The 24,928-nt window shown below is 32.9% G+C and overlaps 1 long non-coding RNA gene across 1 annotated transcript; it reads left to right on the top strand.

The window, feature by feature from the left end:
- The first annotated feature begins 21,074 nt into the window (after positions 1 to 21,074).
- Positions 21,075 to 23,996, top strand: LOC128213036 (uncharacterized). The gene is made up of 3 exons (XR_008257670.1): positions 21,075 to 21,156; positions 21,336 to 21,498; positions 23,061 to 23,996. It is a non-coding gene; the product is annotated as an uncharacterized LOC128213036 (long non-coding RNA).
- The last annotated feature ends 932 nt before the right edge of the window (positions 23,997 to 24,928 follow it).

The raw sequence follows: 24,928 nt of genomic DNA, 5'->3' as shown, positions 1-24,928 counted from the left end.
TCATTCGTTTAGGATAAATTTAGTACGACTTATATAAAACAGTGTGACAAGAGCTATGCACTTATCGAATACACAAGAGAGTGATATGTTGTTTATGTTTTTTGTAGTCTTCATAAGTGTAAAATGCGTGTATTTAAATGTATTCGTTTTATTTTATTCGGTGGAATAGTAAATGCCTGTTTTAGCAGTTTATTAGCACAGTGGGCATATCTCAAATCGTAATTAATCATTTTCAAACATGTTCTTAGGACGTTCATATTTCAGTACATCTGATATCATGTAAAATAATAATTCGGGATGTTTTTCCTAAGTGTCTATTATATACGTTTCCCAAAAGAAGTCTGAAGGTTTAATAGTTTTTTAACTCTAAATTGTTTGGAAATATGTCATGAAACCTGTACAAATACAAATATTTTTTAATAATACTTTGTCGAAGTTTCCTTATTAACGAAATACGATGCAAAATGCTGTTTGTTTATGTAACTGATTATGGCACATTATTTAAGGTATTGTAATCTATTAACAGACACTGTGAAGAAGGTTAGATTTATGTTACTGTACATGTAGTATGCTTCCTAATTCCTCACTTGTCAGTTGTTGAAATGTTAAAGGGGTAAAACTTATTGTTTGTTTGAAAAAGGTTATTATAAGGAGTATGTTGGACATTTTAGCTTAAGATCTGTACATTTTATTGAGTTTTTGTTTAATTTGCGAAAGTAGTATTAAAATATTTTATTTTATTTTAATATTATGTACAATGATAACATTACTAATAAGAACTTAATTCGATTGTCTTGGTATGCTTGAATAAATTTATCAAATCTATTTTGCAGTACATTATGACATCATTTATGTCGTGATTTCCTTTTGAATTCGCGAAATAAAATTTCCCTATTTCCAGGTATACTTTCAATGATGGCAGTGGAAGATATGTACGTTTTTCTTGGTGATAAAGTCGTTGACATTGTTTAAAAGACACACATTTATGGGTTGTATCATTACACATTGATTTAACGTTCACGTTGTATAATTTTAATTTCCAATTGTCAACATTGTATTGGTATAACAGTAGTAACCACCCAATCTCCGTGAAACGTGACCAGAATGTTATCTTTTATGGAATATATTTAAAATACAAGTACATATCATGTCTTTTATAAGAAACTCGAAATTCCAACACTTTGAAATAAGTTAAATGTTTAGTAGTTAACCTTCTGCGTTTAGTTTCCATTAATGATAACGGCTCTAATGGGTAAATATTATAGATATGTTTTATTTATTGGTTTACTTATCAATTATTTCTAAGGATACTTTGAGGATTGATCTTGAAAATGAGTTTTCAAGTCGCTTCTTAAATAACACAAAGCGGTTTTACGACTCTAATTGGACAATGTATGTATTCCGTTGAAAATAAAACCCCTTCCAAGTTAATGTTTTTAAAAGTTTATGATATTCTATAAATTACAATCTTTTTTGGATGATGTAAGAGAGCAATGACGTTTCCTGATAGTGTTTATCTTTTCAGACAAATAATGTATTATTACATTTCCATATAATTTTATTTCAAAAGCAATACTTTAACACTATCGCGAGTTGTTAGATTAGTGAGATAAGCCAAAAACAGTGGTTTAGGTAGGAACACTTGGAGGACCTTCATGGGACCATGTTGGCACGAATCGACAGCATATCTGGAACAAGCATGTATTCCGCCACCGTGAGAAAAAAGGAATATATCATAAATAATAATTATATTTCTTTCAAATGGCAATTTTTCTTTGAACAATGCATATCATTTGACTATTAAACGTTGCCATGTATGTATGTTCAAAAAGCTATTAAGTGATTAAAGTCATAATAATTAAGACTATTATTTGACCTGATATCGTTAAATGAGTACAAGAAGCCTAGTCTAATTCAAAAGTTTGAAAGTAATTATTACCAAAAACTGACAAAAACAATTTTGAAAAAATATCTGGTCACAAGTAGCGATCAAAAAAGGAACAATGGTTTAGATGGACTGAAAAATGATGGCTGTTTTTGTAACAACATTATCTATATTCTTAATCTTCAATAGAATATTGAATAAATAAATATACAGTCCAGTCCATAAAGCTGGTCACGTGACCAACTGTCCCTGTAACGCAAAATATATCAGACACCCTGTTATCCTTGTATGCTTGTTCATGCTTGAGTAACCATTCCCACGGTATGGTATTAATGTGTTTTATTGCTTAACAAAGACGTTACTTTCCGGTTGAACAGCAAGAAATTTGCTAACATGCTAAGTTGTTGCTTTGCAGGTATATTTGTCACGGAAGCCTGCAGTCTTAAACAGTGCAGCTTTCTTTTCAGTCTTTAAGAATTACGCTGAAATAGCTCGGGAATTGTTCTCGCAGTGTGCATACTTTATCAAAATAACACGGATGTTTTATGAATAATTTGTTAATTAGCGGTACTTAAGCACTTTCTACCACATCAATAGAGTAGGAACATACATCACAAAACATATAACGTACAAAGAAATGCTTTATAGAACAACAAGCGTATATTTAGCAATGGAGTTATGTATGGAACAAACAAGTTCTTCGGCAAGCTAGGAATCAATCAGCATAATTATTAAAATAAATATGGTGAAAAAATCTTACATTGTAATATGACTAGGTTTGTGATGCTTTAAGATGACTAATACAGCATTTAATCCAGCTGTGTATTCGTGGCAAAAGCTATTATACAGGTGTGAAATAGCTTTCCTTTATGAGATTACCCAATTTAAAACTCATTTAGATTAATGCAGAGGATAGTCAATAGTGGTTAACAACACATATCCAGTTGCATAATAAACGTCGAAAGTAATTGTTTTAACGGAGTGAAATTCTCCTAAGGTTCATTCATCCATTTTATGGAATAGAAATTTTGATATTTGGAATTGAAATGAATTACACACTTGCTTTCCAATACAAATTCTTACGGATAACTACAAGTGAAGAAGAAAAGCATGCTATTGGATTATGAGACATATTAGAATACACTTGAAATATATAATGACTGGTTTCTTCTGTAGTATCATATGCTTGAACCATGCTTAAATGAGTTTGTAACAATAAAATGAAAGTATATCAAAGTATTGACTCCTTCTGTTTGTTGGTATTGTGCTTGGGATCGTATCCAGTAATAAATGTATGCGAAAAGCTACAGAAACAAGCTCAGTAGCAAATCAATTAAACATAAACCCGGTTCAATGGCACTGGGTAAACGCCAAAGACATAGAACATAAAATCTCAAACAAGAAACATGGAAGAAAAAAGTCATCAAACCAGGTTGGTGCCTTTAATATATGTTCACACATCATGCGGCGCATACGGACATCCCCAAAGATGAAGTGATTTCAGACCAACAGTCTCAAATTAGGTATATTACAATTTTTACTGAGCGAGTCACCAACCAGAATAATTAGAGATGGACGTGGAAGAAACAATTTTAATAAACCAGTAAGTAAGTTTTATAAGCGATATGTGTAAGTCTGTCAACCTTGTATTTAATGTATGCAACTAAATGTGTGTAAAAATGCGAAGCAAATCTTATATGAAATAAAATATTTTGATTTGAATGAGAAAGTGTAATTGACAAAAGAAATTATGCGAACTTGCAAAATGAAATTACTTATATCTTTCATTATTCAGTGTTTACGTATATAAACTGCCAAGATATATATTCAATGTAAAAAAAGAAAAGCCAATTTAATTCTGGAAACATCTTAAGTGTTACAGCTTTCATATAACGAAATAAGTCACTGTAACAAGGTTTTATGAGATAAAAATTATCGTAATTTAGTCTATATCATATTCAAAAAGATTATTTGGCGACTCGTTCTTTTTCAAAGGGCCAATCAGCTTACGTTTTGTACATTATGTTCAAAACATTTATTCTTAAAAGTACAGTGCCAGAATCTCAAGCCTTGGCAGAGCCGTTTACATTATTCAAGAATCTTTGTACTTGTCAACTTCTCCATGGGAAAAACACTAGGCATGCTATCTAACAAACTTACATATATATTCATTCTATACAATCAGCCATAAGCCTCTAAGTGGTTAACTGACGCTGATTTTATGTGTAAAACGGAGTCATCAAAAAGACGTCACCGGCATATAACCTTAATCTAAAATAGAATATCAATATATATTCATTGAAAACAGTCCAGTCCAAATAACTGGTCACGTGACCAACAGACCGGATAAGGCAAAATTTAACGGGCAACCTGTTAACCGGGGTCGATAATTATGCAACTGCAGAATAAGTTAAGCATACAGCAATTTGAGTGTAATTGTTGACGAACTTTTCGTAAGGTTATCGAGCGCGCTGTCGTTTGCATTTCCAATTTAATTTAAACATTTAAATATTTAATATTAAGCATTTCCCTCCCATTTCTGTCACGGTAAACGGCTTTTAGAAACAGTGTTTATGCTTTTTTCAGCAGGAAGCCTTGTAGTTCCTAAATTAGAAAAAGTTTTGAGTGTGTCCCGTGCTCGATACATTTTCAATGAATGTTTTTAAGACATGGAGTTATATAATTCGGTAAAAGAATTCCGTGGTCATATATATATATATATATATTTATACTAGTATAGCTTTTCGCCTAGGACTATTTAACTATCAGCTTACCTTTCGCTGGAATATAATATATTTCATGCCGTACAATGGAATTACTCTGCTGCTTCTAATTGATGCGGACACGGCGGCTGTTTCACACCGTGGAATGTTGTAAGTTCCTCGAGGTGCACGCGCGTGCCAGGTCTCTAAGTGTTATGAACGTTATCTGTTGATATACAAACGCAATGTTCTAGTGGGTATTAGGTGTGTAATTCATAAAGTGGATACCATCTGGCATTGAATTACTCGCAATTCGTATTGATTTCAACTTAATGACGTTATGAAAGTACCAGGAATTTCGCACCCGTAGTTCATTTTCCATTGAGTGTTTGTGCTCAATAGCGCGTTGATAATATAGAATGACAGACATTTGGTTGACCTTGTCGTTTTCATTAACAATTTTCAATAAACGCGACACCATTACATGTCTTTAGAAAGCTTATAGGCTATTTATCTGTTGTTCTGAAATACAGGTTGTACTGATTAAGTCACAAACAGAATCAACGTTTACGTAAAATGAGGCGGGAGTGTAGGATCTCATGCACGTGCACCAGCCCGACCTACCGGCACTTAAACATTGCCAAAAGCGGCCTCACATCCTTCAATCAGAAGAAACGTACGCGTGTGTCTTGTTGGATTCCTAATTTACGTTTTGCCTATTAGCATTACACTGCAATATGTTTTATTAGCTTGTCTTTTTACGAACATATTATTTGTAATCCTAGCTTAACTGTCGTCTGCGTCAGCTTCGGATTTGTCTTTTGTTTTCTCTTCCAGCTGATACCTCATTGGGCGATTAAACTAAACATTTAAGTCGATAGAAATGTTTATTTTATCAGAAAACACCGGGTCAATGCAATGCAATGGAAATCTTAAATAACATATCTAAATTATGGAACCCAAACCCATATCAAAATACTGATTAGAAAGCCGGTTTTAACTAGACAAATTTAAGTCCTCCTACAGAGAAAACGCAATCGCTTGCAATCAATCGTAACTTTTATTTTTAACGGGAGAAATAATGTTGTTTAAAATTCCAATTTAAGGTTTCCGAGCAGCTAATTTTAGAATAATTATATCCAAATGTAAAGTTTCTACCCACCAAAGATTCGCTGGGGATATCGCGGGCAAGAAACTGCACACGCTGGTAGCCTTTTTAAAGTTTGAATATGGTGTAGGCTGTTTCTTCGTCAAATGTCAATGCAGTGATGGTAACAAAATATAAGAACATTTTACTTAAAAAATCAAAGACACAATGGTAACATATTTATATTGCCGCCCGTACAGTATTAAAAAGCATCAGCTCAACTCGTTTTTCAAAAAGTAGCATATGCTTGACAATGTAAATTAGGGATGGCAACGAGTACCCGAGTACTCGAGTACTCGATCGAACGTCCGAGTACTCGAGTACCAAATCACTACTCGAGTACTCGGAAAAAAAAATCAAAAAATCACCAAATACACGATTTACAGACAAAATATCAGATCTGGTTAGTTGCCAATAGGACAATTTACTGTCCCTCTTATCCCCGCTGTGTATACAATTGACCTCAATCAATTAGTTGACAGTTGTTGTGATAGTTGCAAACTGTCAACAAAGGGCCCCTATTTCAAATTAGCACTGGTGTCAATTAGCGAAGTTTTGATAGCGGTACTTTCACCTACACAATTCTATTGTATACCAATTAGAGACCTTTCCCAAAATTCACGAGAATTCTTAATGGGCGTATTTTAACTATTTTTGCAATGATTATTACACTTGATGTATTGATATTTAAAATCAAGAATTATGAATATTAATGAGGTAAACAACAATTACACAGTACGAAAAATTATCATTTAAAAAAAACAATTTGTAAACAATTGAATTTCGTTCACTTTTTCATGTATGCTATTAATTTTCGTTCATTGTAATTCTGTGATTTTGATTATTGTTCATTTCTGCAGTGCATACTTGTATAAAATGAAACGAATAAAACAAATTAAAAGCCTGAAACAACATTTGTTTTCGTTTTATATCATTTTTTGTTAAAATACGTAATGAAAGTTTACTTTAAAGGTGAAAATGACCAATAATACGATCAACGCACAATATACGCCATTAACGATACTTGTATACACAATCTTGTCTTCGCGAACACATATTCTTTTTTCCGAGTAATCGAGTACCCGAGTACTCGATCGAACGATCGTCCGAGTACTCGAGTATTAATTTTACTACTCGTTGCCATCCCTAATGTAAATACAAGTTTATTTCATTCTTGGAAACCGATTAAGAAAATAAGATTAATGATCAAGTATTCGTATTAATCTTCATTTAACCGATCGTTATAAAATAAGTCAGTTTAAACTAAAATGTTTGTCTATGAACCAGTTTGAAATCACAATGACGATACCAGAATACATTTACAAGAAATTTAGAGTTCCCGCTAGTAATATTTTGAATAAATGCTAGACGTACTTTCAAGTGCTTAAATATGTTACATTGCCAAATATGTACGCGCTTAATATTAAATGGCCTGAAGTAACACTAGGCTGTATTCTAAGATACATTAACTAACCCAAACAATCCGACACATCATTCATTGATTTTATGACTTAGCGTTTTGATACGATTTACACTAAGCCTACATTTTTCGGAATAGTTTTCACTTTGGTTAAGGTATTTCGTGTAATGTATTTGTTTCCGCACCTTGTGGGCATAACAAGCATAATAATGCATGGTAAACATAGCCACTTTTATTTTGTATTCATTTAAAAAAACGTTTACATATTATGTTACTTCGGGCACAAAACATACTCGCATACAACGCCACCACTGCTCCACAGAGCCATTACTGAATCAAAACGCCACCAATATATAAATATGTGCATATTTTCGTTTTAAAAAGTGACTTATTATTGTATTGTGATTCGGCATATTTCATAATAGTTATATTTGCATTCGCCAGAATGTTTTTACGATGTGTAAGCAACGAACCGTACTTAAATTGCTAGCATCCGATTCTGGGGTAAAATGCTCCTGGCACCACAGTTAGCACAATAGAGAGACGAAATCATAGGCAACCTGCAGTTAAAGTGTTGTACTTAAACGATACCAAATTCATCGATATATGAAATATGTCCGTTTAATAAAATTATCAATCAAATAATGAATTATTCCCACATTTGTAGAAGTTAACGCAAGGAACATCTGCACAACGGAAGTGTTGACGGTTCATTTGCTGGTAGCCATCAAGTAAGCAGTTGCATCGGTTAGAATTGACCAAATTTAAACGAATTGAAAATAGTAGATCGAGAATCACAATGCAAGAAGCATCTCACACTTTATCTAAAATGATGACATTTGAAGGTTACATTTTAATGCAAAGGTCTACCAAAGTGGGATTCATGAGCATCCCTTACTGTTGTTTTCTAAAAAGGGTGCATAATTATAAAGATATCTGAACTATGATTGAACAGTTTATGTCAGGCCTATAAAACCTGGCAGTTCCTGATATTTTTGTTGGGAAATCGCGTGCAATAAACGGCAAAAACTTTTGAAGTTATTATGTCTTGTTTGGTTCCATAGCGTGTAATCAGACATGTTTGCTCTAAAATAGCTGTGTACGTTTTATGTTCATGTGTTTGATTCAAGGCAATATTGGTTTCAAAATGCAAAAATAAAACTGGTTACGCTGTTTACGCTGTACATAGTGGACACTTACAAACATTTTTTTTACAACGTTGCGTGTTTCATTGACCCTATAAGGCGAAATATCAATATTATAATAGAACTTGTGTGGAAAAGTGTGGGTACACAAGAAAATTGTGATTTCAGGATTTACTCAAGATAAGATTTGTGTAGTCTTGGATGAAGATCTCACATTGAAACATTTCCTATTTCAGTCTGTTAACTGGTTACCAGTTGGAAGTGAAGTTTTGTAATCAGTTTAGTTTGAGCCATATTTATGAGTTTAAAACGGTTGGCTCAATTGTGATATAAAAGAACATTTCATTTCCGATTTCACAAAACTTATTTATTATTGTACTTAGAGAAAAAGGGGCGTTTGATATGCTCATAAGTTAATGGTTTTCAATTACATCGAGCCCACGACGAATCTGTGCAACGATACGATAGACAAACTGGACAAATGATTGGTCAACCTACGAAATCAAGATCCGTCGTGAGGCAAATGTGGAATTGCATATTGTTTTAATTCTACGATTTTTTGTCGTACCTTTGTCTTTTGGCCGCATGAGTCTGTCCTACGTCATCATTACAACTAACTTGCGATAAATATATTGCCGTTGGTATCACAACAATATTTCTTATGTAAAACAATCTTACGGCTGTCGCACTGCTCTCCCATGACTGTTGCAGGACAGTCGTAAGACAGTTGCAAGATCACGAATATAACATTTCGTAAGATGCTCGCACAACATTGCAATATGTCGTCGGTTAGTCGTACTCTAGTATTGCAATATATTTTCTTTCTTTAAGGGGAAAATTGTACGGGCGAAGTAAAAATTGTCTGTATGCGCTGAGGGAGGATTTTTCATAAATACATAAGTACATTTACGGCTGAATGCGTGGGATCGGACTGTACTTTTATAAATGTCAATATTTGTCATTCAGCAATCTCTCAATACGCCAATCAGATGAACATTACAAGGAAGTACTACAAGAATTGTGCACACATCGCATTGCTTTTATTTCATAGTTTCACCCCTGAGAAGTTTTCAAAAGGGAAATGATTCCTTTTCAGTTCCAATACATCAATCTGGGTGCAGTAGAATTTTCCGGGTCAGTATTTATTTGATTAAGCACAGTTGTACAGAGAATTCCAATATTAAAATACTTGCTAAATCTTGTATCGTGCTTTCCAAGACATTGTCTATATCACTTGTCTTCTCTAGAATTCTCAAGAGTGCAGAAATGAAACCTAGATATATTACCGAAATTTTTTAATCTAATGATTGTATGCATTTTTATTCTATAACGGCTAATACCAAATGTCGCTTGGTACGTTTTAACAAGCTCGTCGATCATGTTCATAGAACCCTTTTTGCTTTCGCTTTGATAATTGTAAAAATACAAAATTCGAAACATAGTCATAGAATCAACCAATGCTGTACTTTGTTCAGCAACACAGCCAGTCCATGCACTCCAAAGTCACTGAACTAGTTTTACCAAAGATATATGTAGGGAAAATATTCAATCAGTTGTTTCCCTCTAGGAAGGACCACAGTTTGTATTTGAATTTTCGTAACCTTTTGATCACATTGTTATAAATTAATCCCATGAACGGTTACAGATATAGATATAGGATTATGATGATAGTTTGTATGCAGGTTGAAATAGAGAATTACTTTTTTGTTTATGATGTATTAATATAATTGGTTAATAACCCGGAGGACGTTTGTAACGTCTTTAGCCCGATCATATGGTGTGTTTTTGAGTAGCTTAAATGAAATTTGTTTTTTAAAAAGCAAACTCACAAAAGGAAAATCATACTGGGTCTTCTTTTATTTGATTTTGAGTAAAGGTGATTTTCTCCGGTATTTTTACGTAAGAATCGTGCTGAAAGACCATACTGTATACGCCTTCATGTGTCTGTTTCCAATTTTGTGCGCAAAATCTGATTATTTTTTTTTACTGTACTTTACCACTGTATAAGGCGTTCAACGAAGAATAACTCTGACAAATTACAATGATTTAGCAACACAACTAAAATAACCTTCTGGGGCCATTTATCTCGACACCTTTCAGAAACAACAATTGATCGTGGGGAGGGGGGGGGTCTTAGTTGTTTAATTTGGTATAATATACATACAGTACTTACATTACCTTGCAATACGATATTGATTTTAACAAAACACAGTGCTTGTTTTGTAGTTTCAGTATTTCTTCCATAAAGACCAATGCCGAAAAATGTCACTCACTAAATTTCATAAAAGCTATTTGACGATTCTAAGACAATATGTGTTTTCCGTTAAAAAAAAAAGTTTTTGAAAGCAATTTTGTGAAGTTTTAATCATGGATATGTGTTTTGTTTGGCGTTTTAATCATGGCTATGTGTTTTGATTGGCGTTTGGTTGATTTATATTATTATTAGTTTTATTATTATTATTATTATTATTATTATTATTATTATTATTATTATTATTATTATCATTATTATTATTATTATTATTATTATTATTATTATTATTATTATTATTATTATTATTATCATTATTATTATTATTATTATTATTATTATTATTATTATTATTATTATTATTATTATTATTTTTATTACTATTATTATTATTATTATTATTATTATTATTATTATTATTAATAGTAACAAACAAACAAACAAACAAACTACTAGTAGTAGTAGTAGTAGTAGTAGTAGTAGAAATAGTAGTAGTAGTAGTAGTAGTAGTAGTAGTAGTAGTAGTAGTAGTAGTAGTAGTAGTAGTAGTAGTAGTAGTAGTAGTAGTTGTTGTATTTCATGATAATCATTAAAATGGTATGTTTTGCATAACATATTTATAAACGTTTTAAATAAAACAAAAGTAGATAAAGTACAATAAAATCGTACTCTTGCAAACACATTTTACCAGCATTGTGTTATACAGTCATTTCCATATATATTTCAATCCCGTGCTTTAATACTCTATTGCAAAGAAGGTAGTTGAATTATGACAAGTAACAATGCTATAGGAAGAAACATTCCGGATTGTTTGTGACCCTCATGGGACCAAATTTCGTGGAAAATCACTACTTATCAAAGCACTAGGCCCAGAGGTGACAGAAACTAAACATGAAATACACAAGGTACACTAAACACATGTTTGTGTGAACACCATACGCTGAAATAGCTCGGACAATGGCATGTGAATGGGTACATAATAATGTTGATCTTTAATATAGCGCCATCCATCTTGGATGTATTCATTCAACTTTATCAGCCTTGGAGATCCAAGATTCATCCATGGGCTAACAGAACGCGCTGGCATATACATTTCTGATTAACGTTAACGCTTCCTATTGAACGCATATATTCCAGGAATTCTTTTCACTGTTTTGTTTTGTAAGAAATCATTTCTGCAGTAACCGAGCTGCTTTTTCTCGATGCACAATCCGGAGGCGTTGCCGTCTCTTATTTTGGTAGACCTTAAATATGTCGCATGCTGTATAAGTCTTCCAATTTTAGCTTGAATACAACCCTGGGTTCTTTACGACATTTCTAAGACGAGGAATTACATAACACTTTTAGAGAATAAGATTCATTTGCCTTAAATTTCAACAGTATAGACATTTCCTGCAGAATTTGAACAGATACTGGCTTTGTAGGCAATACCTTACCCTCGGTTGGCAGATATCGTAGTGAATGTCGTTGGATGAAAGTATTCCGTTGTGCTAACTGATGCGGAAAAAGCAGCTGTAAACAATATGTTAAACACCATAGAATGCTAAAAGTGCAAGCCCGTGCCTGGTATTCGACTGTTTTGATCCTAACTTATTGTTTCAGTAGTGTAGTGGATGTATATTTGAAATTGACATAATATTGGATTAAGTGACATGCAATTTGTAATAATTATTGCGAATTAAGTATAGTATTGCGTGTTCCAATATTTCATGATTTACTTTTCACAAATTCACGAATTCACGAAATTCGTAATTTATGAAAAGGAAATCATGAAATATCGAATTTGAAATGTTACCACCGGTCTTTCGTACAAACTGATCAAAATAATTGAAACCTACAGTGGTAAATAAAAAAAAAACTCTTTCCGGCTTTGAAACATTATCGATATGAAATCCTTGCCTGTCTGTTTGCAATTTGGCAATAAAGTGGAACCACAAGCCTATTTTGCATGGCATTGAACCTGCAATAATGATAGGGAAATTCCTGTTTCTAATCCCGTGCTTTATTAAAACACATTTTGTCTGATATTACAAATATTTGCAGGTTAATTATACATTGCAGTTCCGTAAATTGTGTCACTCTTTTCCCGGAATTATACAGACATTTCCTATGAATAACTACGCATTTTGTTAATTAGTGTGAGAATCTCGAAGAAACGATGGTTTTAAACCGGAAATATATTCACTGTGAAAACCGTGCATGATATAAAAACTAATTCGCAAGAACCATTATTTTTGTTAAAATAATTATGTATGTTTCAAATCAGTTGACCGATTGTGATTTCAATTGAACTTTTGCGAAAACACCAATATTTGTAAAGCATTTACTTATAAAATGTACTCTGATATTGACCCAATATACTTTCACACCATTTTCAAGTAGCAAGAACGTTTCATATGTATTCTTACTTCGATTTGTGTCTTTCTGTATATGTGTTGGGGATAAAAAACCAAAGGATGATACACCGAGACATAGACATAAACTTTGTTTAGCTATTAGCAAACTCACAGTTTCGCAATTTCTAATACATCTAAAATTGAATCAAATACCAGTTACGCACGAGCTATTTTGATGTTTCTGTTTTAAGTAGTCAGATTGTTTTTTTGTTTCATGGGATGTAATGATAAGTTTAACTTTAATCGACACATGCATTCAAGTTGTGGACTTTGGTATACACATTGTGTGCAAAGTAAAACGATCCGATTTTAGAGGAAGAGTCAGACTTACTTGTAGCTTGATGAATTCTGATAAATTCTAAAACTGAGATATGTATTATGCATGAGTGGTATATCTGTGTTGTCTGTTGGCTCTCAGTCTTGTGCATTTCGAAAGGTTTTTAAATATTTTCTCGGCTAGGGGTCTGTCCTGTAGGCTCCATTATTTTATTATGAATTTCGAAACATTTTCAAAAAAACAAATATATTATTTATTCCGGGAATTACATGTTACCACAATGAACGTTTTATGGATATATAATCTACTAATTATCAATATTAATAACAAATGGTATCGCCATTGTTAATTTGTTTCTGCTAACACAAATAATAGTTCTCGTTTGTGGTGTCATTAAACGTTGATGATACATGTGAGATTGATCGATTGCAATCCAGTTTTACCCACATAGCCTCCTATGGGTTCGCTGACCAATGTGGTAACATTTATTGGTAAACATTGTTATATTAATCAATTAAACTGTGTATGTTGTCTGGTATATATTTTGTTGGTTGTTTGTTTTGGTATAGGGTTTAAGCCTTTTAACTTTAAAAGCTTTCACCGCTAGAGGTGATCTTGTACTTTCCGTTACATTAAAAATGTCACTTTTCTCTCACAGGACGAACCGCACGATTTCCACGACACGGCATTCCTCAATGTCAAACTTGTGCTGCGTCATTTCCGTTCTACTTTCCTGCTTTCTGGTTGGCTGGTGCGAACAAGGAAATTACTTCATTGTTTGAACTAGAATCAATAGAAACGAAAAGTTTAAAATAGTGTTTGCCAATGACAGATAACTCTTAAATGCATTCATCACTACATTTTATAAACAGGGAAATCATTGTAGAAGTGCTAACAATGTTATATATGTTCACGTTGCCATGTTTTGAACGCATGCTTTAAACTTGATTAAGCACCATTTTAATGAATTATGTCCCTTTAATTATTGTATTAAAAAAACGTTCTTCAAATAAAAGGTATCGGGGTAATGCTTAATGGCGCTAATTAGTTTAATTGTATTTTTCATACATTAAACGTTGTGGTTTAAAATGAATATTTGTTTTCTTCTATGCGAATAAATCGTTTAGAGCTGATGAAGCAGTGCACATATAAAATCTCCTCGAAAACTTATCGTTGTCTGTGCAATATCTAAAATATTTCAGTAAATCTGGTATCATGTAGAGTAGAACGTTGTATATCATATATATAAGTAATTTTTACGAGTCATTATATAGAAGAAGTTTATTCATTGAAAAAGTATATACAAACGATGTGTTTGAAATAGGTTAATATGACCCCTGATCAAACATTTCAACAAAATACCATGCAAATAACACAACGACGAACAGACACATACATGTGCATTGCATTTATAAAATGGTTAATTGACTAGTGGCACATTATGGGTTAATTGCCTAACAAATGTGTAATAACTAAGTAACTAGTGAAAATAACACAAAAATAAATAATAGTGGATATTGACCTAAAGCTCCGTTTGAGTACTTTTTCTTTTGGTCACATGATATTGTTTACTTCCTGGTATTTAAACAAAACAAGTAGATTAACAAAGGAAGACAATGTTAACAGGGAGCAAAATACGTATTAATACATATCGGATATATAAAATAAATTCAGTTACCGTAAATATATGTGCATTGACAAGTATTGGATATTTCAGTGTAATCTTAAACATACGTCAAATTTGAAGAGAGACGACTCATGATATGACAGTGCACACTAATGAACACTCAGATAAGTGAATAATATGTCAATCATATAATCATAAACTGTTCAACGATACCAACCAGATTTAGATTGCAATTAACAGTTATATAACTATCTATGAATGAAAGTGTATTTGTTGACTTATATGATAAAATCAAATCAATGAACTTTTAAATCTAATTGCATGATACATGGCCTAGATACTTTGTGGAGTATTGTTTTATTTCAGTGTGACCAATCTATAACCAGAGTCCTCTGTCCAGTAAAGGTAATGCTTGTTGATAAAACTAATTATAATACTGTAGTCAACCGTCTTATTTCAAAAGCTTTATATACATAAACAGCAATATTTCTAATTAAATTAATACTATTTGACTTGAACATACTAATATACTTAAACATACTTGGTCTTGTTGTATAAAATGTATTGTGGTATTGTTTTCGAATTTCATCAAATAGCTTGCATTCAAATAGGAAGTGATACTCGTCCTCTAATTTGTTACATGAATTACATACTCTTTCGTTTCCTGGTATATTAGTCCATCTACCAGTTTCAATATTTAATCTATGTGATGACACTAACAATCTTGTTAGAGCTATGCGATATTTTTTAATATTAATATGCCTCAGATAATCACTTTATTCAAAACTTGTAAAAACCTTGTAGAAAGTTGTTCTTGTGGAATTTTCTATTCTACCATACCAATTTTGAATAAAAGTATCCTTGACACGTTATTTGAAAGTCATGATAAAAGCATTTATATTGCCAGCCCCTTGTGCCATCCATACCTCATGAAAACCAAAATTACATAGCATATTCCTTAACATTGATACTCAATTAGTAATTCTAGGTTTATTTTCAAAATCATGAAGTAATACATTATACATAACTTTAATATACTTTCTGTCTTCAAAATTTAAAATCTTAAGCCTGTACTTAACTATAAAGGTCAATCTTTGCGTGTACATATCAAGTCTACCTAACTCCCCATATACAAAATCGTTCTGAGTAGACACTTTAACACCCAAGATACTTTTATATAAGACACATTTTAAACAACGACTTTTCGAAAATTGTAAGTAATGAGCCTTTGGCTAAGAGTTTAATTACCAAATGTATACGAAGAATCGTAAACGCTCGTTTGAATCATGTGACCATTAACGTGACACACGCGCATACAAATATCCTGTATTTTTCCATATTTGTACGATTCCCTTGTACCATGTTGAGGTTCAGGCGCCACTAAATACATTTCCTTAAATATATGTTTACGACGATGACTCTTATAAGAATTAATGCAGGAATACAGACAATGATGTAAAAATGTAAACAAAAACGCAGATCGAGTATATCCAGACATTTTGGCGATTATTTTTAAATCACATACCAGCTTCTTAACCATTAAAGATTGAGAGTAGTCAATAGCCTGACATGGTATAACCCCCCATTACAGTTCCATTTGTTAGGAATAATAAAACCAGCAATAGCAATGAGTAGTCATTTCCAAATTATTGTAGGTTTGCCCTTTATATAGATACACCTTTCCTCTTTGCTTTTCGATAATATACGGAGTCTTATCAGTAAAAAAACGTTCGAAAAACAGGATTAAAATATTTCTCATAAACGGTAAGTTGTTTATTTCCCAAATCATCCTTTTTCTAAACATATGAAACCTTTTTAAATATCTAATGACTATTTTGGCAACATTTTCCTACTCAAAAGTGTGATTAGTTTTGATGAAGGGGGAGTTCCTACAATGGATTTTAAAAGAAGTTATCAAAGAATATCAGATGATATATTCACTTCTTAGTTTGCATTGAAAATACTCAATCGCAAAGCATGAAATATATTATTGTATATGAATCTTTCTTTATCTTACAGCTTATTGTTTTTTGGCTGTTTCAACTTTATATTAGCTGATCATTGACTTTGATCACACATGTTTATCTTATTGCTTGTGCAAGCATGGGCATATTGACCAATGTATTTGAAATAAAATCATTATCAATATATTTCGTCGGCTTTATTTCTTACAATCTCCTCACATTTTTTCACGGAACATGATCATAAAATGAACGTAAGATCAATTTCAACAACTAACTGTTCTATCTTTTCATGCTTTCAACATTGAAGGGTTGATCATGTGGCGGATATAAAGCGTACTAAAATGGAGTGTAAATGGCCGAAATCCAACACCATAAACTAGTTCATTAAACCGTCTACCGAAACATCTGATATATTCGATGTCAGTGGAATATGATCACGTTCAAACATTTGATTCACGGCTTTGTATTGAAATACATAATGTACAATCAGAAATCAATTTTTTTGTTTTGCCTATCCTTGTAGCAAATGAAACAAAATGCACAACAATCACTCAATTCGCCAATCAGCAGCACATAATAAGGGAGTATAGCAGTTATTTACAGATATCCCATTTTTATCATTCAATATGTTACCCCTTGCAAGTTGTCATAATGCAAACGATTCCCCTGGAGTTACACTTCATTATTTTAGATTCAGTGAAATGATATTTTCCAGATTAGTATTTTATTGCTTAAACACACTACAATATTGACCTGTCTGATCATTCCTTTATCGTAACACATCTGGCTCAATTTGCTACTCTTGCATTCACGAGATTGTGGCTATGAAAAATCCTAGATTGCACGTCGAAATAGCATAATCTTTATTGATGCATGCATTATCTCATAAGCAAGTCGATTATCGACAAGACAAGCTTAAACGGCATGTCTGTGCAGAAAATTCGAGTCTGACCATACATATAGTACCATGTTGATTTTTTATTTGATCCAAAAAAAGGCTCGAAACATAACCATAAAATTAATCCTCGCTATCCTTTGTTGAGCCACTAGTCCATATACTCACCCTAATATAACGAGAGAAAAAACTGCAACAAAATTTGCATTTTATTTGTTTATCAAAGTGTAGCTTAGTCAAACAGTATCAACAATTTAAGACTGAAAGGACCATTACTTTGATTTAATTGAGGTACGAATGTCTTTATTTGCCTATGTGGGACTACTTCCGTCTAGAAAGAACCAAAACCTGCATTTGAACTGAGAGTGGTTGCAGAGATGTGAGAATGATGATAGTTTCCATGCAAAGAATCAATAACTGACTGTTTATATAATAAATTAAAGGATATAAGTCATTGACGTAGAAGAAACTGCAAACATCAATTCATCAGAATATTAGTATACATCTTCACATTTTTATGTATGGTCTATTAAGGCGTGTACTTTATACACGCTCATGCGACAAATTATCGCCTAATATTTAGAATCATGATTGCAGCAAACCCTTACCAGGTATAATTTGTAATAAAAATCGAAATGGTTTAGGGGTATTTTGATTATATTTGTTCATGCTGGTATAATACCTCATGCTGGTGTTTGCGACTTACTTTACACATGCGTTTAGTTCTTATAAAACAACCTGGGAAGACGTAATACATGGTATATGCTTCAAAGCTTCCGTCTCAATTCCGTCATGATTCATGTATTAATATCACAGTACATAATTTGGTTAATCTCAAACAGTTAAATACTGTTTCTGAACATATATTGCTATCCTGGTGTCATATATAGTTGTTTCATAGAAACCTTAATTTATCACTAGCGACTTGGAAATCTGCTCTCTGTCAGCTGTGGTATAGCTCGTGTTGTTAATCATCTGAACTTATATTAATTTTGTAAAAAGCTTTCGGTGGCGGCAAAAAATAACCTTTATGTATGGAGAAAAGTTTTCTTTGGATGCTGGCCGGAACATTTTCGTCCATACCAAAGCATCTAGAACAACATAATTATATATATAATAAACATTACATGTACGTCTTTTAATCATCTAAAAAGCATTACTTAAAGGATTTGTTTTGTGCTTATCAAGCTTAAATTCCCGTATGCATAAATAGTCTTCGAGAACATAGAGTCAATCCTCGTTATTATCAACAACAATTAGTGGCAGTATTTAATTCTTTATGTTCTGTGTCGTCACGTCATGTGGTATTCCAGCGATGTTTAATTGCATTGCCAAATCCCAACAGAATTCAGATAAATTCTAAAGATAACTCCTATTGATTGAACGGTATTGTTTCAGCGGAGTTAGTTTCCGCAGAGATTCAAAAAATACTTTTATTGGATCTGAATTTTAAATATTTAGAAATAAGAATAATTGTATCTCCTTTTTAAAAGAATTTTATAAGGAGGTTCGTCAATGAACAGAAACAGTGTTATGCTTTTAGAAGCCAGCATTCATTACAAAACTAAGGTCGATCTTCTTATTTGGATTACATCCAAGACGGGATTTTATCTTTCACAAATGATGTAGTTGTTTAATGCCAATTTTATCAATTCTGCTTTTGAGACGGATCGCATATTTATAGGAATAATTCTAAATACGGCAGCCGTTCCAGCAACATTTACAATACAACAGGATGATTTGTAATGGAAACGGCAATTTGTTAGTCTTTCCAATCTGTATCGGAGTTATTAAGCCAATATACTATGTGTGAAAACTAAAAACATGACGAATTCGTGGAAAATATGGTCGAACCGGACCAGTGCAAAAATAATAATTCAATATTTTTCTTTGAAAACAACCTTTAAATCCTTGGCGTGTATGAACCTCGCATACCATACATGTTCTACCTCTTTTGCTTTTATACAGTTTAAGCTTTACGGGTACAAAATGCCCAGGTATTTTCAACATGAAACAAACGATACTATAAAATAATGTCAACTGTCATATTCAAAATCAATATTTGGTTCGTCAATTCTAAGACTTTATACCGCAGGGCTACAGACTTGAGTACCAAAAATAGACCATGCAGTTTGCAATAGTACAAAATTAATACCACTTCATTTAAATACGTCAATAATATTCCAACGTTAATGTGAACTTGTAATCTTAAATATAAATCAGGTATGATCAGATCTGGGTTTTTTTTGACATGACAGATACAATTTATTAATGCACCGAGGTTGCAAAATATTGGTACAACGTCTTCAGCCACAATCGGGTTTCATTAAGTAATCTGTACACTAGCAATACACCTGCGTGAAAAAAGCAATGTTCATATAAATAAAGGTTTATGAGTAACTGTCAATAAACCAAATATTGTATAAGAAATGCATCAATTTACATAACTTGTTCTTATGCAATGAAAGGCACTAATCTGTAACAGTTTTGAGAATTGCAAAAGTACTTAAAAACGTAAAGCATCGCTTGTCGCGCATACAGCCTTTTAACACTCTCAGTGCCTTCATTTCAAGGTCTAATACAACGCTGATACACGAAGTGCAATTCAGAAATAATCAAAAGTCATAGGCAGTGAAAACTGACATGCCAGCGTATACCTCTACCCATATCTCCCACTACTCAATCTTGACATGACATTATTAGTTCAGTTTTGTTTTGCCAGCAAGCTATGCGCATCCTGTATGATTGTTTCACAATTATTCTTTTGTCAATAGGCCGTAAAAGTACATCAAGATATAACAGAGCCTTTCACTAAATCCGGAGTCTTTGTAGCGTATCATCGAGAATAGAACGTGAGGCATTAAACAATGTTGGATCTTGTCTGAATGTTATATATCTTCCTCTTACAAGCATAAATACATTCATACAACACAATCAGTCCTTGGATCTAAGAAACGTCTATGGACTTACAGAGCGCGCTGTCATTTGCATTTCCACATTTATCCCTGGAAATTTCCCTCACTAAAAGTGTCTTTAAGAAAATCGTTTTGGTAATCAAGCTGCTTGAATTAACTTTTTGCATAGGCAGGAAGCCTAAGAAAGGTCTTAGAGTGTCGCGTGATGGATATATGTTTCAATTTACACTCAGTCAAACGTTATTGGGACATTTCTACGCCGTAGAATTACATAGCACTTCATGAGAATAGGATTCATCGGCAAATTACATATTTTCATGCAGGGTTTTCATTGGCCCCTGCGGGCTGCGTAGCCAATAGTCTTCCTTTCCGTTGGCAAATATCGAAGCGTATATAGCTGGATAACATAAGTCTCATTCCACTAATTGATGCGGACCTATACCTTATTGGCTCACCAATTGTTCTAACACCTTGGAATCCTTTAGGCTCGAGGAATTGCAAGCTCGTGCCAGATCTTCAAGTGTGCGTAAAGGTGAATTATTGATAAACAAAACATTTTCTTAGTAGGAATTCCATGTGTGTTTGAAAAAATGGATATCTCCTGGCATTTTATTATTTGCAATTCATATTGTCTTCGAGTTAATTACGATATTAAAAGTTACACGAAGACTCTTTCGTATTTTTTGCTCATATTTCGTTCGCTTTCAATAGTGTACTGAACGATATTGGTTGACGTGATGAGCGTGTGTTCGGCGACGGCAGCGGCGTCGTCACGGCCGGGGCGGCGGGAGTCTCGGAGCTCAAGCACGCGCGGCAGCACGACCGAGCAGCAATTCTACATTGGCAAAAGTGGCCTCAAGCCCCTCAACGAGAGGTAATTTACGCGTGTTGTTTTTCGTTTTCATACTTTCTTGTTTATACCGTTTCGTATGTTGAATTCCTCTTTGGATTTTATTAACTTGTCTTATTTTTCAACGAAATCAACAATATTGAAATCATTTTATTGTAACTGTATAAACAAGTAATTAAAGTTCACGATGCACATTTTGTTATCAATATGATGTGTTTTAAACCAAATATTCCGAATGAATGCCGACACTTTTTAAAGGGAGTTTACTATACTGCCATTACCGAACAAACATACGCTCTGTGTGCACCAAATGTAGCTTGTTCGTACAAAAAGAAATTGAGTGCCTAACATCTTGACCAATAACAGAAATTTACAACTAAAGTGAAACTCTTATTCAAAATCAATGAATACACATGTATAACAAACATAATTTTTTGTGTGATAAACCTTTTACAACTTACTTAATAATGCATTTATAGAAAATGATTATTACTGATAACAAGATAGTAACCGTGTATTGAATGGCTGGAAACGCAAAAAAATATTAAATGATTGGTGACTGCTAAAAGATTTTCTAGGATCTACTATAGTCTCATAAGGTAGAAATACCGTGTTTTCTAAACATTTCTTTCAAATTAAACTCGTTATCCTTCATGAGAACCATTGTTTTCGACAATAATTGATCGTTTCTCATATAATAAAAAAATCGTATTAATTGTGGTTAATCTTATTTGGGAGTAAAAGAGCATCTTAATAATAGGTGAGAAAGACTTTACAGATATGATATGAACTATTTTAGCAATTCAGTCGTATCGGTTTTAGAGCTCGCGTTTGCATTGATAAACCATACTTTGTTCCTAAATAATGCGGCCGATTAAGGTGCTTTTCTAGTTCTGAACCAAACGACATACATCAACCCTTTTTAAAATCCAGTAACTCTTGAACAGTTGCGCCGTGACATATCGCGCTATGATTATGAGTTGATTTCCACAGCCGTTTCCAAGCAAACCTCTTATCTTTAGTAATTTAGTAAGGTTCTATGAATCTTGAGCGTCCTGTCCAGGAATGGACTTGAACGTCTTAACTAATTAGTATCAGTGCGTTTCAATGGAAATACTTTGTTCCTGGCGTCATTAATTGTCCCCGAGGCCCGTTTTTCAGCGATTTACGAAAACCCTAAAGACTGATGAGAAGAAAGTTTTAATTGTTGTATGGATGCGATAACATTTAAAAATGTGTGTTCATTGCGGTAACATCCACTTTCTCTAAGAAAAACAGGGTCAATTGATCGCAATCGAAACCTTCAGTAAAAAATGAAGACACTTTTGAAGTCAAAAAGATAAACAGAGAAAATGTTATTTTCATAGTAACATGCTTTAGATGAAGTTTGTTTGATTGCTTAGCTAATTTTCGGTTGATTATGCATTATGCAAGTTTTCAAAGGACATTCTTGGCTTGTGTGTGTTGTCTAGTGTTTCATTTGTTGATTGTCTGTTTGAAATTTATGCTTGGTCCTGAAAGCATTACACAATATCATTTATAGGCTTCAGTTTCAATCATTTCAATCATTAGTTTGTCTCTTACAGCACGATGTCTACAACCAGACCCTCTTCCAACTCAAACTTATGCTGCGTCATGTCCGTTCTTCTTTCCTGCATTATGGTTGGCTGGTGTGAACTAGGACACGATTTCATTGGTTGAAACATGATCATTAGAAAACAATGGTTAAATGTTTTAAAGTTTATGCTCAAAATGCCATTGACTTATGTGTTCCACATCTGTACACAAATATAATCAGAATCAAATGTTTTAACAGTATTTTCTTTAAATATTACGGATGTTTTGTCAGGACAATGACTTTAAGAGACGTGTGTGCAATTGTATATGCATACAGGTTTTAAGTTATTTCTACCAGCTGACAATCTTGATACTTAATATTTTGAATACACAAATGGGCACAAACATATGCATGCTTCAGAATCCGTGTTTTCTATCATTGTATGACATCAATTATGTGATTAGGATATATTGAGTATGCTTTTTTAGTGTGACAGTAGCTATGCACTAATCGAATACACAGGAGGGTGAAATGTTGTTTATGTTTTAAACAGTAGATTTCATTAGTGTTAAGTGTGCGGACTTTAATATATCTGTTTTCTTTTATTCGATGGGATCGTTAATGCCTAATTTAGAAGTTAACACTGTGGGCATGTCTTCGTAATTGATAGTTGTTCATACATGTTCTAAGGACATTTCAGTACCATGTTTAATAATGACTCGGCCAATATTTGCATATTGTATATTAAATACGTATCCCAAAGAAGCCGGACGGTTTAAAGGTTTTATTATTATGTTTTTTGATGATGTTTTTCGAAACCTGTTCCATTATATAATACTATTTTGGGACCTTTTCGAAACGTCCTTATTAACAAAATCGGTCCGAAATGCTGTTTGTGTATGTAACTGATTATGGCACAATTCTTTTGTTGTATCGTGATATTTTAAAAACAAACATCTGAGGGTTGGAGTTATGCTACTGTACATGCATTTATGTTTCATAGTTCCTCAAATGGTGTTGTCAGTGAACTATTTTCGATATAAAGTTTCTGTATGAATAACGTTTGTTTTATTTTTGGACAATGATAGCATTACTAATGAAAACTATCTTCAATATTGCTTTGGTATGCTTGAATAAATTTATTAAATCTTTTTTATAAACTCTTTATATTCGCGAATTCAAATGTCCCCATATAACACCCAGTGGGTGATATGTACGCTTTCTTCGTGATAAAGTCTTAAAAATTGTTAAATAAATTAACATTGACATAACACTTTCTTTGAATTATTTTACTTTCTCTTTGTCCGTTTTCAAAAGTTTAGCCGTTACGCCATAGAAGCAACATTGTTCATTTAATTGTCCACCCAATCGCAGTGACACATGATCTTAAAACCGCCAGAGTTTTCAAGTCGCTTCTTTAATAACACGAAGCGGGTTTACGACTCTAAATGGACAATGTATGTAGTCCGTTGGTAATTACACCTTTTTTAAGTTAATGGTTCAAAAGCAGTAAGACGAGTGAGCCAAAAAGTGTTTTAAGTAGGAAGATTTGGAGGACTCTCATGGGACCTTTTTTGCACAAATCGACAGCATATCTGGAGTAGGCGTTTATTCCGGCACCATTAGAAGAAAAGGAAAATATTATAAAAAATAAAAAATAAAAATTCAAAAGGCAAATTTCCGATAAAACAATTCTTTTCATTTTCCGGGCCATAATACATTTCAGAACATACTGTTCATTTCGGTAAGCACGTGCCATTAACTGTTTAGTGAAATTCAAAACGAAATTATACAAAGAATTAAAAATGTCTTTAGAATACTAAAAGATGCATTCTCCCTGTGTAAAAACATGCTAATCTTTCACTGCTTCAATATCCAAAATTGATCAAAATGGGT

Source organism: Mya arenaria, chromosome 13 (genome assembly GCF_026914265.1).
Source record: "Mya arenaria isolate MELC-2E11 chromosome 13, ASM2691426v1".
Taxonomy (NCBI): domain Eukaryota; kingdom Metazoa; phylum Mollusca; class Bivalvia; order Myida; family Myidae; genus Mya; species Mya arenaria.
The sequence above is the reverse complement of the archived record's forward strand: the minus strand, read 5'-3'. Positions and strand labels throughout refer to the sequence as shown.